The following is a 19,080-nucleotide window of genomic DNA, read 5'->3' on the forward strand; positions in this document are numbered from 1 at the left end:
ATGGGATGGTGACCTCAATATCCACCCGGCAGTGGAGCTTGGCTGGTCTGGGAGAAACAACCCAGGACCTTACATAATGCACTTAAGCTCTCCACATGGTGTGTGCTGAGAAACAGGGATTTGGAAGAGGCACAGGGAGAAAATCACAGCCTCACTGCTGACCAAGTTGCTTGCTAGAACTATCGGGAAGGTTCGCAAAAAGCAAGATGCTGGAAGTCCTGCACATGCGTGCTAGTCAAGTGCCTAGTTCTGCTGTACACCTCAGATTTGCAGTTTGGGGCTGTCCCCAGAGTCAAGAGACAAGTGACTGTTTAGAAAGGACTCAAAATTGGGCTGGAGGACGAGGAAGATGGTAACTGGGCTTGCCTTAAGCAAAATCACCAAGTGGTTGGAGTGTTTGCCAAGGAAACAGGAGAGAGGACTTACTTGCCCTCCTCAGCCTGAGGCTGTCAAAAGCCTTATCTCCTATCTCTCTCCTAGGAAAGTGCTGTCAGCACCAGACTAGCTGTGAAGCTGGCTGGAGGCAATCCCCACCCTTCCTGTGTAAGCTTTTTCCCTGCAAAACAAGAAATACAAGAAGCATTAGGAACAAGAGGAATACTGTAAGAAGATACTGTAATGTGACTTGTTGCCAAAGGTTAGGTGAGCTCAAAGAGTACCCACTGTAACATGCATCTCCCAGAGGGCTCTGGCAGAAATGCAGCCTGTTCTTGAACCCTTGTTACTTTGTTCAGCAGCTGAGTTTGGCACGAAAAAGATGGGTGGTTCTGGCCATCCACGGGGTTGCTGCTGTAGGTACCTGGGAATGTGGGAATCAGACACTGGGCAGCTCCAGCTTTTGCTGACACCTGAGCTTGGGAGGTTCAGAGCTGAGTCTAAATCCAAACAACAGTGTCTTCGGTGTTCTGCCTGAATTCTGAGGCAGGTCTCCAGTGGATCTAGCTGCAGCTCTTCTTAAAAATTGGGTGATTACAAATTCATTCAAGTAAACATGTTTTTTAAAGAAAGGGCACTTCACTCCCCTTAGATTTGTGTTTGTAGAAAAGTTAAATGAGACTATGAAACACCTCGGGAAATAAGAATAAAATGTGCCCACCATACAGAGAGCCCTCGTTAAAAAAAAAAAAAAAAAAAAAAAAGGAAAAAGTCAGCTGTGGAATGGTTAAGACAAGGGTAATGCTAGTTTGTCCCTCTTCAGACTTACAGTTCACACATGACAGATCTGAACAGGCGAGGGGGAGGAGGGGCCACTTGCTAACTTCACTGCTGGCTTAAATAGCTGACCTCTTTCTCACTTGGCAGGATTTCTAGGTATAACTTCTTTATGTAGATAAACTGTTCTTTTGGCTAGCTTGGCTCTTTTTTAACAACTGAAACATTTTGGAACAGATACCGAGCACAGCATAAACCTGAGCATGCCATAAATATAAACGTAATTTAGAAAAACCACTCCTGGTCAGACTGAGTCAGCTGCATTTTGGTTTGTCGACTGTGTTAGTTCTAGTGGAAACAAAGAAAACACAGGCGCATTAACAGAGAGTGATGAGAAGAAATAATCTGGGACTTTCAGAGGCAGTAAAAGTGCAATAAGGCAAAAGGCTTTCAACACATTCCTACAAGGCAACCATCTTCCACTGATGGTTGTTCCAAGACTGGGGGCTCTGGGGTGTCCTTTGTCCATTATGGATCCACAACTGTTCTCTAATTCTTTAATTGTATTTTACTGAGCTCACGCCTGCAGTGCAAGATATAACGTGCATTCTCACAGCCAGACAAATCTGGTTTTGTTCACTAACAGAGCAGTGAATTGCTTTACTCATTCCTTCTTTTGAATATTTTTTTGGTTTTTGTTTGATCCTTTGTTATGTTGGCATACTTTTATGATACTGTTATTACAAATGAGTACAAATGTCCTTATTTACAGAACTAATGCAGGTAGCATTGTCAGCTTCTGGATACCAAAGTCTTGTCCTCACATGGAAATTAAGAAACATGTTAGTGTAATGATATACTGCCTTATAAATATTCCATGTATCTCTATATAGACATACTTATCCTCCATTAAAAGTGGTTTGTTTGGGTTTGTTTTTTTTTAAATTCAGTATAATTTGGAAGCAGTTTAAGCTAAAAAGTAAAAATACATGATTTCTATTTACATTGAAAGTTAACTAAGATTCAAGTAAAATGTAAATTTAAAATGCAATACATTCTAAGCATTTATGCAAGAGAAGAATGTGTCATTCAAGTTTAATTTAATTGCCTTTTAAAGTGGATTTAAAAAAATATCTTCTTTCAATAGTAAGTGTTCCACATTAAGTTAGTCAAGAATAAATCCGGAGTATTTATTCCCAAAGTAAAGATATTTGCATAACTTCACACATGACAATATCTTGGTGTAGAATAAAATATTCTGTTTTATATATTTTAATCTGGACTACTTCCCACCTAAAAAAGATTTGATCATTTGGCCCATTCTTGCCCCATTTCTCTATAAAAATAGCATCAGGATGCCAGATAACTGGCGTAATCCTGATAGATGACATCAACTGTTAGTCAACTGGTTTCTGCAACAAATGTCTAATCCTGTTCTTGTCATCCTCATTCTGGCAAGATCTCTTGGTATAATCCAGTGCAACTTTCCCTGTGTGAGATGTTAGGATTAGGCTCTGTGAGTAACCACACCTCAGAGCTGCCTGCCTGAGTCCAGTTTGTATTCTGTTGATGGCTTGATGCTGCAGTATATAGGATGCATGAGATTTCAGCCTGTGGTGGATTGTTCTCTGAACTTTTGTAGAAATCAGCCATTTATATCCTGATTTAGAGACAAGTCCATATTCTGCATATCTTCTGCATAAGTCATGCAGAGGATGTACTGTAACGTTGCAAAGAATGACTAATTCTTTCTCTATTGTGATGACTCAATATTTGTTGTTCTAAGAAACAGGATTCTCAAATCATGGCTCTCCCTTAAGGTGGTGGTTTTTTTTTTTTTTTCCTTCTTCTTTTCACTTTTTTCTGCTTAACTTATTTACTATTTATCAGTCTAGGCAGACGAGAGACTTTAAGATTTTTCGTATAAATTTTCCTCCAGTGTCTTTCCTTAAGTATTGTCTGCAGAATTTTTACCTCCTACATGAAGATTTGAGAAAGAATCATTCAAATATCTAACATGATGAATAATTAAGCATTTGAAAGACATATTCTCTCAATGCTACAATTAAAGCGCAGTTGCTCCTTACAATTATATGTAAAGAAATTTTCTATCTAGTCCTGTTGATTAATCATGTCTTCCTTTTTTCCACTGAACTGCTGTCTAAATTTACATGTCTTTTGTAATTACCTTAAGCCCAGACCTCCAAACTTCTGCTGTTATATCTGTCTATAGTTAATTAGTTGTAGAAACAAACAGCTAGGTGTTGGGTCTTCGGTAAAATTTGGGTAATTTATTTCCATATTTAATAATTCCTTTGGACTGATTCATGGCCAAAGCATGCAGCTGAGATATTTCAGTTTGCAGATTTTGTTTCTTTTCAAAATTCTGCAGTTTTTCCACCATTTTATAGTACACAGAGAAGTTTACTGTTCATTAAGCCAATGTAACAAAATTAGTGTATCTTTTGGCAATGTCAGCTACTTTGAACAATAGAATTCTTTTGAAAACACCAGCCAGCAGTACATTCTTGTGGCACACGCTTCAGTTTTGTGAAATGATTGTTTTTGTTTGCTTTGGGTTGGATCAGTGATTGTAAGCACATTTTTAAAATTGCCTTGTCTTAACTAATTTTCTTTAAATCATTATATTTTTAATGTGTCTATGCCTTGCAATGCCCAAATTGGCTGCATCATTAACTCCTGGTGAAAAGAACTACAAATTTAAGACCTACTACATCTTTCTGTTAGATGGATGTTTGCATGCACTTAACTTTGAAAATCTGTCCCCTTGGTAGCTGTGAAAACTAGTGATAGGTTCTGGGGTATTACAAGCAAATATGAAATGTGTTTTATATCACAGAGGCCACAAAGAATTTATTTTCAAGGTTAGTTACTGTCTGTTTCCCTATTGAACTGCTTTACAGCCTTGATAGTAAAGGCATGCTACAAGCTCCTCAAATTTAGGTCCAAGCTTGTTCACATCCCAGATGCTGTGTCTTTATGTGCAAGGGCTGTAAAGAAACAAAAGAAGTTGAAAAAAAAAATAAGCATCATGTGAAATGAGGTTTTCTTTTAGGGTTCTTGATTGTTTTTCTGGATATCTCTCTGTCTTTTAACTGTGAGGGTCTCTTTTTGATAAAGAATCCAAATGTGGACTTCAGGCTATGAGGACTTCATCATCCATCTGAACATGCATCTCCTCCCTGCTCAGCTGCCGTTTAGGTTCAGGAACTGGGATGGGAGGGGACAGTCTTTGCAGGGTGCCATGGCTGTCAGAATCCTTCCTGTGCTGGAAAGGGGAGGAAAGGTGTGTTGACCTCCAGCATGTGAGCCAAGGTCCTTCTGCACTTGCCATCATGGAGAGAAACTACAGAGCTCATATCACCTGCTGGAAACCTCACTCCACGATTCAGATCTTCTTTATGATGTTTCTGGCCTGGAAAAAAAGATTCCCTGCTGCCTGTGCCAGTTATCAAGACTGATTTCAGCTGCTTGAGAAGAGACGACAAGAACCCTAGAGAGCATATCTGCTTGGCCTTCAGACCCCTCCAGGGCAAACAGCTTGATTTTTGCTATTTAGAGACTTATTTGTCAGGCAGTACTCTTAGAGACAGGAGAAACAACTTACCCTTGGAATACTAAAACATTGTTTCACGTGTTTCTGGAGAGAGAGGGAGAGAAGACAAGACTGGCTTCTTCGAATAATTTGCTAATCTGTAGGCAGTGTTTATCAGCTGAAGAAAAACAACTTTGTGTGCTAGCTTTCTTGATAAGAGAAGTCCACTATCAAGTGTGCTTACATTTGTTGGAGCTTCTTCGACAAACTGATAGCAAGCCAGAGAAAATAAAATGGGCCAAATTGCCTCTGTCTGCAGGGTCAGTCCGAAGCCAAAGGAGTCACCCTAACTATTGGGAGCCACCTGATGAAACCAAACCTGAAATCCCCAAAGTCTGCAGGTGTGCGCAGTGGACTGGGACTAGGGCTCAGGGAGGTGCGAGGTAGCACTGAGCAGCACGGGACAGAGTATTTATCATTACAAGCTGAGCAGTGGTAGTACGGAAAAGGAAAATTCAAAGAGAGGGTTGAATTAGGATAATGAGGGTGCTTAGTGAATAATTCCAGGATCTCTTCTTATGCTCCAAGGGCTACAGTGACAAAGAATCACAGAGCTTGTTTAAAAGTTTTAAAGAGTGTGGTTTGTATTGTGGTCTGCAAAGTTTATGACTGGCTGTGAACGTTTCTGGCGTACAGGCAGCAAACCTGCATGGCTGAAACATTTGATGCCTGTATGCAGCCATACCTGTTATGCTCCCATCTTTCCAATTCACTCTTCCTAATGGAGCCTACAAATAACAAAAAACTAAAAAAAAAAAATCTTGTACAGCACTGTCAAGTGTGATCTGTGCAAAAGGAGGCTTGTGAATCCTGGCTTGATCAAAAGTGAAATAAAAATCTGGATCTGTGAATCACAGGGACATTTACTAGCAATTTACTCCATTTCTGAACTTCCCTTGTTCTTCCTTACATACTAGGCTGTATAGATGACAGAATGACTTTGTCAGGAAAGTTCCTTCTGATCTGCCTCTGCTTTTCATTTTGTCTTCTACCACATTTTTAAATAATTTTTGAGCTGAAAAGGGTAAAAACATTGAATAAGACCAGGGTTACAAGCACTTAGAAATATTTCAATGGAGAAAGTACAAGCTGTAGAGATGCCTGAAATAAACATTATGCCTGATGAATGTGCTGGAATTCTTTTAGTGCATTCTAAATTAGCAGGCAGAAGTGAAACAAATACAAATAATCTTATTTGGAAGACAAAGCTCTGTATCATATATTTAAAAACAGTAACTGTCTTACAAGACCAGTGGATTTTTTAAATGGATGCCGGTTCAGTATTTGACATCTTTTTTCCTTTTTCCTGCGTCTTTCTTGTATCTTCAACTTTCTTTAATAAAATCATAAGACAGAATCAAAAGAGCAAAATATTACTGCTTATACCATTAAAAAATGATTATTTTGTAACGTATAAAATCCTTGGGGATCCTGTCTTGAGTATTTGGTATCTTCTTGGCAGCCCATTTTCAATCTAGTTTAGGATACCCCAACATACTGCTGGTTTACTATCTTTGCTCTACTCTTTTTGAGTCAGCTCAGTCTGTGTCTTAATACTTGCTTAGAGGTTTGGGTGTTGTGGATGTCATGATCATATTCCATGTGTTTATGTGCACTGCTCTTTCAGTGGCAGGATGAATTGCTTCTGGGTATACTGCACATATTTCTTCTATTAATGCAAAATAATCCCATATGCCCACAACAAAACCCCCCTTGCTACTGTCTCATCAAAATATTGGCAGAAGTCTGTATTGCTCTAATCTTTTTTCTTCTATAGTAGAAAGCTTTGAAGTTGCCATCTCTGTATCCAGGTTTTAAACATGCACGATAACTGACCAGAATTAATAAAATTAGGCTTATTACTCATATTTTAGTGCTAAAGGCATTTCTTTTTATGGCATATACTCATGAGTCTTGTTATAGGACTAATGCAGGAAGTGGTAATTTCACCTTGCCCATATGTTCTGGTTGGGTCTACACCATATCTGCATGAAGTTACCTTTCAGCCCACGCTCTTTCCGTAGCCAGTGATACATCTCTGTAAATTATCTTGAAAGAAGAAATTGTTGTGGTACTTCTGAATTAATAATTTTTAACGAGTTTCTTTTACCGCTAGGAAAAAATCTTGAAGAGAAAACCACCCTCCTTGAATTTAAGGGACTGAAACACAATGGGAATTTCCTTATCAGAAGCTTTTCCCTTACTTACTCATATAATTAACTTTTGTCTTCTGTATCAGGCTTATTAAGTTCACTGCTGTGTTTTGAAATTATGCCCTTGGACCTTCCATAGAATTAATTATCACCTCTTTGCCTCTGCATGTGCTCTGCAAATTCTACCCTTTCTCAGAGGTTTGAAATAACAACCTTTACAAATTAAATTTATATACATTCTTTTCTAATATCTCAAAGTCCAATGACTTTTCTTCTTTCAATTAATTCTCCTGTGCTTTGGAGGCCTGCTTTTTCCTATTTAGAGGGTAAGAAAAGGCTTAGTATCATTTGGGAACTGGGAGTTGTTGAAGAGGTTGTTGGACCCTGTGGTTAAACTAAAAAGTAAGAGTCGGGATTACAGTCCTTCTGTGTTTGTCTCATACATCTTGATCCCCCAAAAGTTTTTTTTTTTAAGAAAAATACCAAAAGAACCTCAAAACACAACCAAAAAAACCCAAGGTAAAATATTTTACTCTAAGACTTTTCTTGGTTTTGATAAAAATTCCTGGATATCCTCATTATATTGGTGCTGATACTTTTCTTTAGAAAAGGACTGAACTGTAGCTCATACAACATTTGTGTTTTAACATTAAATCTTGTTGAAAATTAAATACTGAAAAAATGACTGTAAAGTTCTTAAACTTTGCAGGGAATTTCAACTAAAGGGTTTGAAATGCAATGTAATTTTAAATGAAGCTAGGAAAACAAAGTAATTTTCATATCTATAAAAATTGCTGGAATTTTTAGAGTTTATTTGAGTTAGGCAGAAAAGTTCATGGGATCTGAACACTTAACTCCATTGGGCTCATCTGAAAATGCCAGTTAATACTGTTTGTTCTACATGAAATATTTTAGGACTTTCTGTACCAGAATAGCAGAGGTGCACTATCTGTATCTGGCCTGGTAGGAGTTCAGACGAACTGAAGTTGGAGTCTCTATAATATAATATTGTGTTGTGTAATCTTAGCCATAAATCGTATCACTCATGTCACCTGCAGACCTCTGTCTGAGGTAAGTAGAAGTTGGTATCTCAGCATTGTTGCCCATTTGGCTCCCTCTGACAGATTCTGGGGTCATCCTGAAAACTCCTCAGGTGGATTCTCTTGCTTGTCAATGCAAGTTCATCAAAGAGTCCTTGGTATCTTAGCAAATGTTTGGTACTTTCTTTCACCAATTCTGCACTTCTAAAAATTATTTTTGTCGCTTAAAAATGTTTGGGAATATGAGCAGACGAAATATATGGTCATGGAGAGAATATTGGCTGCATCCAACCAAGATGCACGTGCCAGATAGCAAGTTAGTCACCAACACAGTTTAGTATCTTAGGTAACATCAATCTAAAACAATTTGGAGCAGTTTAGCCATGTCAGGTGTTCGGGTTACGGACATACTCACGTCCCTTGCTAATACTCTGAAAAAGGCAGCTTGCTTATTCTGCAGTCAGTGTTAACATTTCTGTCAGCTATCAGTAGCTATCCGTCAGTAGTTTACAAAACTTTAATTTAATCTACCTGTTATGCCTGCATTGGTGCAGTTAACCGTTCCTCTGGCTTAAGTAATTATTGCTGCTTCCTCATTTATCGCTCTCTGAGTCTGCTGTACTTGTCCTTTCCTAATAGGTTGAAAAGCAGAGGTGGAAGGGAGAGGTCACTGTTGCCTACATGTTCACTCAAAGCGTACAAATTCTTCCATCATGCAAAATGCTTGGCCTCATCTCACTGTTCTGGCTGTTCAGATCTGCTTCTCCATTATCTGTCATGCTTACAATAATTATCCCCATTGACTGTAACAAAAACTTTTATGGCATTTAATGATGTCACTTTCATTCCTTTACTGACTCAATCCACAAGCTGCCAGATGTTATCCACATGCCAGTACTGAAACCAACCTGATCTCCGCTAATCGAGAGCTTTATGCAATTTTCCAATCTGTTTGCCAAATTATTTGAAGGTGTCTTTGATATTGAAACGTCATGGCAAATGGCAACAGACTTACTGGTTTGTCTTCATTAAAGGTGACAATATTTCCATAAGATTCATTCAGTTTTAACTGCCCTTGACTTAAAAACATCATTAAAGATTCTAAACAGCTTAGGAGAAGATATTACTTTCAAAAGCTTAAAAATCTCAGTTGGGAATCCATCTGTGCCTGTAGCTTTTTTTTTTTTCCTGTTGACAAATACTTAATTACCTGGCTAATTTCCTGATGCAGAATTTCTGTCTCCTGTCTAAGCTGCTACATTTAACTTGGGAGGGATTTACCCCATCAAGAGTGATGTACAGAGGTATTTCTCTCTGTGGAAAAAATATCATCTTTGTGCAATATGTAAGCTTAGTCTGATAGCCTCAATATTAGCGGACTTGGTTCTTGTGCTGCATTTTTTGTTCTTGTTGTTGTATTTTAGAATTCTTAACTGCTATTGTTTCTTTCTACACTGTCAAGTCTGCTTTATTATTTTTCCAAAGAAATCTCTCTTTGTGAATTGGATAAGAGATTTAGTTTCATTATTTTTTGATGTTGCTGAACAGTTTTGCTTTTTTTTTTTTAAGATTCATCAGTCACTAATCAAATAGTTGAAAAGCCATTTTTAATGACATCTGGTTGTGATAGAATACTTGAAGCATGTTGTTGCTTGGTGTCTAAAATTAAAAGTATGGACTTTATTCTGAAGGGGAGAGGCACCCCTTAGAGAGGGATAAACTGAGGTGGAGTCATACTTATTTCTATAGGTCTGTAGTTTAGAACATGTATACAAGTGAAAATTATCAGGAATAAGTTAAAATTAATTTATGGACAAGTGACCTTGAGTTATGGTATTTGGAGCATAGGGCTCTATTATCATTTTAGGCAATGTGTCTTCACAAACAGCAGTCCAATGTCCTGGGCTGCAAAATCTGGGCAAATTACTTGTGACTGTGGTGTATCATCTTCTTCATGAGGAAAGGAAGCATCAGAAAAAGTAAGAGTCGCAAAGGAGTGTTGTGGGTCTTGGCTATTTCATTAATGCTTTGCAAAACGGTTTGAAATCTTTGACTAGAAGGTCACACTAGAATGAAAACTATTCAGGTTGAGTTTTAGTTCTAGTGTTTGCACAGCCCGTACTGAGAGAACAGTTGTATTAACTCCTAATGGTCCTATTGAAAATAACCCCCAAACTGAATGCTTTCATTTTAAAACAGATTAGCCGAAGGCGACATCAGAAATGGGCAACATCAGAAAGCAATGGTCCAAATGCAGCCTTCCAGGATTTTTGTAGATTGCACCAAACCTTTGTGGATTTTGATTGTGCAAACCATGATCTAGGAAGGCTGACTCTGATCTGATTGTTGCTGCTACAGCCTCTGCCAAGAGGACAGAAACCAGTGAACAGCTTCAAGTATTAATCACGCCTTTCTTAATTTCTCCCACATCTAGGAACTGTTCTGTACTATGAGGGTTAGATGAAGAAATCAAAGGCACTGACTCAGAGCTGATGGTAGCCTGCACACCAGGGGATATGGCAGTCTTACATTCTTGTTTTGTGCCCAAAGAAACTGCGGATGCAATTAAGATATTATATTCAAGGAAACTGTATACTGTAGCTGGGGGAGTTCAGTAAATACTTTACAGATCAGCTAATCCTTCTTTTTGTGCTGACTTCAATTAGCTCTTTACATACAGGTATAGTGTGCTTTTTCTTTCAAACAAACACCAATGTTTTCTATAGTGGATTGAAGCGGCTCTGAGCAGTACCTGCCAACAATACTCCTGCCTTTTCTGATAGTTCCAGTGTTGCTTCCCAGGCCTGTGGCTTGGCTACCGCATTGAGAAAGAGCCCCACAGCAGGAAGGCTGCACAGTCCAGTCACGCCAGAAGGAGAACAGAGGTCACCGGGCAGACCTTGCCCGCTAGGAGAGTGTGCACTCCTTGCAATACCAAACCTGCCTCTTTCCTTCTCTCGACCAGCACAGATGGGGAGCAGTCCTTGAGCGCTGGGATGCTGCAGTTGGAGCTACATGTCTGTAAAACACAGTATGTGCGTGTGTGCATGCAGGTGCACACAGATTATATGGAAATTACTTCCTTTCCTCATCCTCATCTTTTACTCAGATTCCACTTGAGGAGAGGCTGCCACTGCTTTCCAAAGAGTTATAAAGCAAATAAAACCAAATCTGGGGGTAGACCTCCCTCTTTGACTTCGGTTCAAAACTGTCAATTGGAAAACTTTTGTCCAGAGGTTTGTGTGAACCTCTGGCTTTTTAAGTTGATCTGAGCACACTGCTGCTGCCCTTGCTTTTCAGAAAATGCCATTAATTGTTTAAAGAAGAAAAAGAAAGACACATTTCCCAAGAAAAGTATAAACATTCAGAGTGCTGCTCAGCAGAAATATGCTGTGGCCTCTTTCCACAAGAAAGGCAGAGGAAATTGGGATTTCACCCCTCTGACCTCTTTCAGGAAAAAAAATGTGCCCAACCCTACACTACGTTTTGGTGTCAGTCTTCAACAGAGTTCCAAAAAAAGAGAGATGAAGGCTCCCTTCCCCTTCCTCCTGAGCACAAGTTTCAATTCAGAACAGGAAAAAAACTGGTATTATCATGTCATCATTGTACGAGAGAGAACTATTTTTAATTTTTTGAACTTCCTTCTTGGAGGCGTGTAAATACAACAGCCTATTTAAAAAGCCCAGCAGGGATTTTTCTGAATCCACGCGCCACAGTCAGTTCACAGGAAAATATGCATCTCTGCTAGTGCAGCCATAGCCATATCCTAAAACCTAGATGCTAAGCAGACACATGTGTTCAACCAGGCGTCTTGTCCGTGCTGCTTGCTCTTAAGGTGCAAACAGTACAAGCCACAACTCAATGATATTCCAGTCCCAGATGAGCAACTGGGTTCTGCCAAAATAGAAATATGCTCTTAATTTTCCTCTGTGACAGCACCGCCACACCGTCATCACCACTTGACATCTGATCGTATCTGGGCAGACTTAGTGCTTTAAATTACTAGACATCAATGAAAACAAAGACAGGGGTGGCAGTGGGGGTGTTTAACAGCAGGATGGCAACACTCCAAGCTCTTGAGGCCAGTCCCTGGCAAACAGTGAGTGATTTTGCTACAAGAGCAGTGAGCAGAATGGCCTTGAGGCATGCATTTGTCCCAAGGAGGGGGCATTGCAGCAAGCTGGGGACGAGGCTGCTTGGGTCGGGAGGAGATGCTGCCCTGATGTGACAGGAAGACCCCAAATTCCCAGCATCACTGAGCAGCTGGGCAGCACAGGAGCCAGCACTGGTGGGGCAAGGGGCAGGGTAGAGAAATGAGAAGGGACGAAGGAGGTGTTCAATGTGATACAGGTGCCGCTGTGACTTGGAGTTGTCTGCAAGGTGGTCGGGGGCAAGAGATAGCCATGCCGGAACAAGCATGGTGTTGAGGCAGTTTTGATTTCTGAAGAGTCCAGACCACCTTCAAGGGGTTGCACTAATGATGTCTATATGCTGGCATATACAGCAAGGTTTATGTCCAGCCTTTTCCTGAAGATGTCCTATGTGATTTGAGAGCAGAGCTGGTTTTACACTGCAGTTGCCAGCAAACTGTTTGCTGGTGTAAATAAGGTCAAATTTGCAAAGATCAAGCATCCTTTTGTAGCTGAATTGTCCCTTCTGTGTTTAATAATATGCAACCATAGGTGCTTTAAAAGTATATGAGAATTACAGGTATATATTCTGAAGTCTAGTCTCCGTTAGTAAAGATGTCAATTGCTTCCCAACTTGCACTTAAACTTAAGAATCATCTACAAAGTTGTGGAAAAGCCACAAAACTCAGGATTTTTGCTCAAAGTAGAATCCTTATGTCTTTTCCCAATAAGGATGTTGTAAATAAAAGCCAGTGGCAAAGCTTACAACCGAATGTCTGTGTCACAAGCGCGATAATACTGCAAACCACAAATAATAATCCTAGAGAATAGGGGAGGATAATAATCCTTTCTACGCATTTCTTTCTGCTTTCCCTTTGTAGGCTGATGTCACCATTACGAATTGTCTGTTCCTGGAATCACAGCTAACGCTCTGGTGGTTTTGTTAGAAAGACAGTTCATGTAGTGGCAGAAGATAATTGTTCTTTGGATTTGTCCTTCGTTGTAGAATCTTATGGATAAGTTTGTAAGTGAATTTGAACCTTATCTGAGCCACTTGGGTTTGTCCCCTGGTGCCGCTAGCTTTATTCCCAGGTTAAACCATCCATCTACTAAAAGTCCCTGCTTCAAGAATTAGCTAAGGGGCACTAAGAAAAGCATTTGACACTGTAAAATGGAGAAGTAAAAGTACAGTAGCGGCAGCCTTGGGTTTCAGAAATGCTTTCATTGTATTATTGTCTGCTGTTCCAAAAGCTGCAGTAGCCTCTGGTGACCTGTCTGCAAACACTTCCATTAGAAAGAATAATAGGTGAGGCCATCCTTTGTCAGTTGTCTTTCAACATGTGCTTAGGAAAATAGCAGAATGTCTCATCAGACAAAAGAAAAGCAAGGAGAAGTATAAAGGAATGTTACCAACAGGCAGTACTGTAATTGTTGGATGGGGATGATACTGTTTATAATTCTGATTTTCCTGCAGTTGTCTTCAATCCCAGCAGCCTCATTTTCAGCAAGATCTGAACCTAGTGATATTCAAGTTTCCCCTTTAGTATACGAGGTAATTTACCATTTCGGTTGGCCTTGCAGTGACTGAAATATTTAGGGGATTTGTGTAGTGACAGAAATAGATAAGATGTTTGAGGCAAATGGCTTAGCTCTGTTTAGGAAAATCTCCATGGGATTTAGAGGATGCACTGATGTAATACAATTGGTGGTTTTATTAAAATTCTTTCTGAATAACATCTATGGTAAAAGTATAGCCTATTCCCATTACAAAGTCCTCCCTATCTCCTAACCCCCCACATAATATTTTTCCTGAATGAGTTAGAAACCTGTCTAGAGATGTAAATAATACAGCAACGATGAATACAGAAATATTTTGGAAATGTATTTACTGTCTTTATATACTTGTTTATAGCTGTGAAAATCACCACCACCAAGATCCTCCAATGTAAGCTAAAGCTTCAAGCAGTTTCATGTCATTGTTTAAAAAAAAAAAAATGTCAGAAGTTGCAGATTATCTGCTTCTTTATATACTATTTCTATCTTGGTTAATCACAGTACATGAATGGAAGAATACTGATAGTCTACGTAGTACTGTGTCCAAGCACATCTATGTCTATGCGCATATGTAAATATGAACAAGTCTGCATTCATTGATATGGAACTAGATTGCACACACACGCTGGTGAAAAGATTATTATTAAGGATGCACTCTAAAGCACTCAAAAAGTTAAGAAATACCAAAAAATTAACGTTGCTGGGGCAACCTTAATTTGGTTTCCTGGTGTGTCTTTGTTGCAAATGAAGGTGTTTGGGAATTTTTCTATACAACTTTTTTGTCACAAAATGCCAATCTATCAAAATCAAGACACTCACGTACACATTGCAGTTTTGACAAAACTTTTTTCAAGCCCAGACTGTAATCTTTATGATGAGATATTAAATTTAGGGCTGGTTCAGACCAGTTTTGTAAACCTGACTTATTGCAGGAGGGACCCCTAATTAAGCAACTTCCAGGTGACTTTCCAGCCCTGGTCACTATTTTATTTCCTCATATTTCCTGGTTTTCTGACTTGAGTCTGTAGGACCACATTGCAGACACGCTGAATGCTCACAGCTGCAGCTGTAGTTAGTGGAAGCCAAGCTTTGAAAATACAATGTTAAATAATCATAAGAAACAGGTTGCAGACATTTGAAATTGCTTACCAACTTTCGCTATCCCTGCCTCTCTTCTTAATCTGTGAAATGATTCATTAACATTTGTGTATCACTCCAGCACTACTATGGTAAGCACGACAGAAAAACCCTTGAGGAAATTCTATATTCTCTTTTTCAGAGCAGGCTTGAATGGTGTTCGATGAATAACGCATTAGACAACAGTATATTGAACAAGGAAAGAATAAAATATTAAACACCTACAGGGCACTGTCCTTCCTAAGCAATTGAATGAGGCAGAGGTCTTGTGAGAAGAAACCTCTGTGACTGTGTCACCATACATGATGACAATACGACAGAGGTTGAATTGAGGTTACACAAGGAGCCTTAATGCTGGGATTTCCTAAGCTCTGAATACTTAACTTTGTTGTCTTTTAGAAGAATAGTATTAAGGTGGGCTTTCTGTGGGTAATACATGTATAATCTACAGAGAAAGTATATGCCAAATATTTGGCAGAAAGATTATATTGGGTTGCATTTAGTTGACCTTGTTATTCCTAAATAGTCAGTAGCTGGAATTTTATTTAATTAATATGTGTATTAAAGTTAAGTACATTGATCTGTGCAGGAGTTGGAGAAGCAATAATTTTGCCGTTAATTTGTTTTCAAGGCCTCCAATCAAAGCTGAGATAAGATCTTTTTGTAAACAAACATAGCTCATACTTACCTCCAAAGCATCTCTATTTCCTGCTTGCTGGAAATTTGCACCAGCTGTAGATTCCTTTGAACCAACAGAACTGCAGTGGGATTCAGGGTGGAGGCAGGGACAGATGAGAAAGAGGTGAGGGTAGTTCAGGGAGTGAAGGTGTCTTTTAAATTCAAATGTCAGTTGCTCAGTCTCTAGACTTTGCCACCTATCTGAGAACATCACATCACCAGTGAGTTATAAGCATACATGTAGCACCGGTGGAACCTTTTGTATTTGCAATCCAATTTCTCGATGTCTTGTGAAAGTGAGTATTCTCTCTTTTTTTTCTGATTAAAAAATAAAAGTTCTCATTCCTATCAGCAATAAGGAACAATAAATAAAATTCTAAACGTAACTCTTCAGCGCACTGATTGGACAGGGGCCAAAAGACAAAAATACAGAAATTCTCCTATTCTGCATAGTAAGATCCACTCCAGCACTGCAACAAAAATCTTTCCTTTTTCCAGAACATACAGCCAGAGTTTCCTTTGCACATCTTGCAACAGAGATCCTGGGCAGCCCACACAGCTAATTCTTCTGCACTATGCCCAGGACCCTTCATTCAGAGGATCAAAAACCTGAATGACGGGGGTTTTCTCAAAGAACATAGCTTTATGTCAGCCAACCCCAGAGTACTATTCCTTCTTCTACTTATTTAGAAGAAGCACCTGGCAGAAGATAGGGAATCAGTGTTTAGATATTTAGGGGGAATGAAAACAGAAGAGAGAAACAAATAGTGTTACAAGAAGCATTACCTCTAGTACCGTAGGGAAAGCTCTCCTGTGCAAACGGATATTTATATAAAACTGCTATTACAGGCTATGAAATGCCCCTGTCACCTCAAAGTAAATATGTTTAAGAATGAATTGTCTTTATTCAGCAGAGATCCATAACAGGGGATGAGCAGGGATTTCTTTGCCTTCTATGAAGGCGTAGGTTATCCATTACCCTCTCTGGAATGTCCATGAGAAAGTTACTTATTACTCTGAGCAATACTTGCAGGGAAAGGGAAGGCAACTGTTATCACTTGGGCTCCCCTTGGGGGATGCTGTGATGATAACTTTCCTGTTTAAATTTGGGAAATACATAGCGCACAAATGAATGAACTTCATTGTCTTTGAAGTTTCCTATGTGAGTCATGGTGAAGATTCTACATAATTACATTAAAATTACGGGGACAGGAATCAGCATGCAAACAGGCCATGGGCAAACATATAGTTACGTGATTCTATCAGCTACACAAATGAAAATTAGCTCCCTTTCCATACTACTTGACTTGCTCTCTGTAAGTGTTACATAAGTTAGTGATAATATCTAAATATGTTTTCAGAACTTAGAAAAATCTTGCCAGGAGAATATATCAGTGTAAAAGCTTTACAGGAAATTTGCTGAAAGCCAGTATTAGTAATCCATTTAACATCAAACCTGCCAAGCATGCCTATTTTGGAGGCCCAAATACAGAAGCTTAAGCCAAGTACTCTAGCAAGAGCACTTCTTCTTCACTGTTCAGACGACTTGTGTTGGCTCACAACCTCGTTTTCCCATTTCCAGCTTAGCGTGGAGGCACATTAAACAGACAGTGGTGGGAGAGCTGGCAGAGTGGCTTGGAAGTCAAGAGGTATTTAGAAAAGGCTTGCTAAAAGAACAGAGTTTGTCTGATGCACACCAGTGCTCTGAGGAACCTGAGCAATCTCTGACTGCACTGCATACTTTCACTCCTGGCTAACCTGACTGTTAGATGACTATTAAATGTTATTGATGGCAAACAAGAGATTTCTTCAGATCGGCTGAAGTTTGAAGTGGAACACAAAATTTCTTTTAACTGTCAGAATGTTTCTGAAGCCTGTTGCTCCCTGCCACACTGTGCATTTCCCCCCATGGAGGGCAAGGAGGAGGGGGCAGAGGGAAGGAAGTCTTGCAGAACAACCTGAGAACAAGTTTCAACACTGACCACTGCCTGCTAGTCCTTTTATTTATTGCTGTTCTCTTTTCTTTGTTATGAAAGGAAGTACAAGTCTTTCCCTGTGGTAAAGTACATTGTGTTTTGTGATAGGCAACTGGAACATATGCTAAATGGACAGTTTTCCAAAATCAGTTTCTAGTGTTCTGCTGCTTCTCTCCAAGTGCAAGCAGAACAGGATGGAGTAAATGTACGCTCTTGTTTTACCTTATGGATGATTATCAATAAATAATACATGGATTTCTATTTAATTTCTTAATAATGTCAGCAGACCAGACAGATTTCCAAAGTGCAATCAGGTTCCTTTTCTAAAATGACTTCTAACTTTGCTGACCTTAATTTGGGGTTGCCTTTGTTGCAGAAACAGCATGACTAGAATCTGGAAGTTGGAGTGGCTAGAGCCAGTGTCCCCAAGCCCATATTTAGGCATCCAAAGAAGTGGTCTGATTTCCAAAACTGCTGAGCAGCCAGCAGCCCTAATTGGAGTCCATGGGAACTGTTGGATGTTCAGCGCATTTGAAAAATCAGGTCACTTATGTAAGCAACTAATTGTTGCTGTAAGAGCCCAACTTCGGCACCTAGTTTTACAAGGGCTTGATGTCACTTTGCCCAGAAACCTTTCAAAGCCAGGCATCTGGCTTGTACTCACTGCTGACCAGAGTGGAGGCCCTGACTGCTGATGGCATCCTGGGAAACTCCCTCCAGCACACTGAGATTCACCCTGTCTACCTTTTTAAGACTTCTCAACAAAGTGCCCGAGCAGGGCCTATGGGTGGGCAGCTGCTCTCTGATTCAGAGGCATGGCCCCACCAGGCTGCAGTGACTGCCCTGAGAGTTGTCCGCTCACAGGCCACCTCCCTGGACCCCACCAGCTGCCTCTGAGCAACCTGGGACCACCCAACGGACGCCAGCCCTGGAGGCCCCTTGATCCTCTGGCATGAGAGAGGGGATGCTTCAAAGTGTTTGCCCCATTTAAACAGTATTCCTGGAAACAGGTTTATTGGCTTTATTCTGTTGCCTTTGGAAAAGAAGAAAAAACAAAGAGACACCTTTGCAAAAATCCTGCAGAAAGAGACCCCGTTCTTGGCTCAGAGACCATCCCCTTTGTGCCAGCAGGGATCAGCCTCCAGCCCCGTGTGGCGTGCCACTTGCTGAAGGGTGTGAAGCAAGTATGGGACAAACAGTGCCACGAACTATTCTGGTGCTAAAATGAACTTTGTGTAGTAAACATGGAGAGGCTTAAGTTCATTTAGTACCTAAGAGGGTAAGTTTGCAGAAGTTCTTGTAAATCCCTATTGCACAACAGGCTCAGCGCGACCGTCGTCCTGAAGTAATAGATATTCCTCAACGTTGTGAAACATAAATAGGTGTCTTAGTCTGACTTTCCACATCAGCAAGGATCAGTGCAGAGTGTTTTCCTCTTTGTTCTTATGTTTAAAATAGTACACAACAAATGTAAGCAAGTTTCTTAACTCCTGGGTAGGGTCTGGTTTCCTAACTCCTGGTGCCGGGCCAAGCTCTAATCTTGGGCACACAGCATGCATAATCATGTATCTCCGCAGACATTTCCAGGTACACGGTGCTGCTTACAATTTACCCAAGATTACAATCTGACCTGCGAAGAACGTT

Source organism: Vanellus vanellus (assembly GCF_965231255.1).
Source record: "Vanellus vanellus genome assembly, chromosome: Z".
In the NCBI taxonomy this organism is placed as follows: domain Eukaryota; kingdom Metazoa; phylum Chordata; class Aves; order Charadriiformes; family Charadriidae; genus Vanellus; species Vanellus vanellus.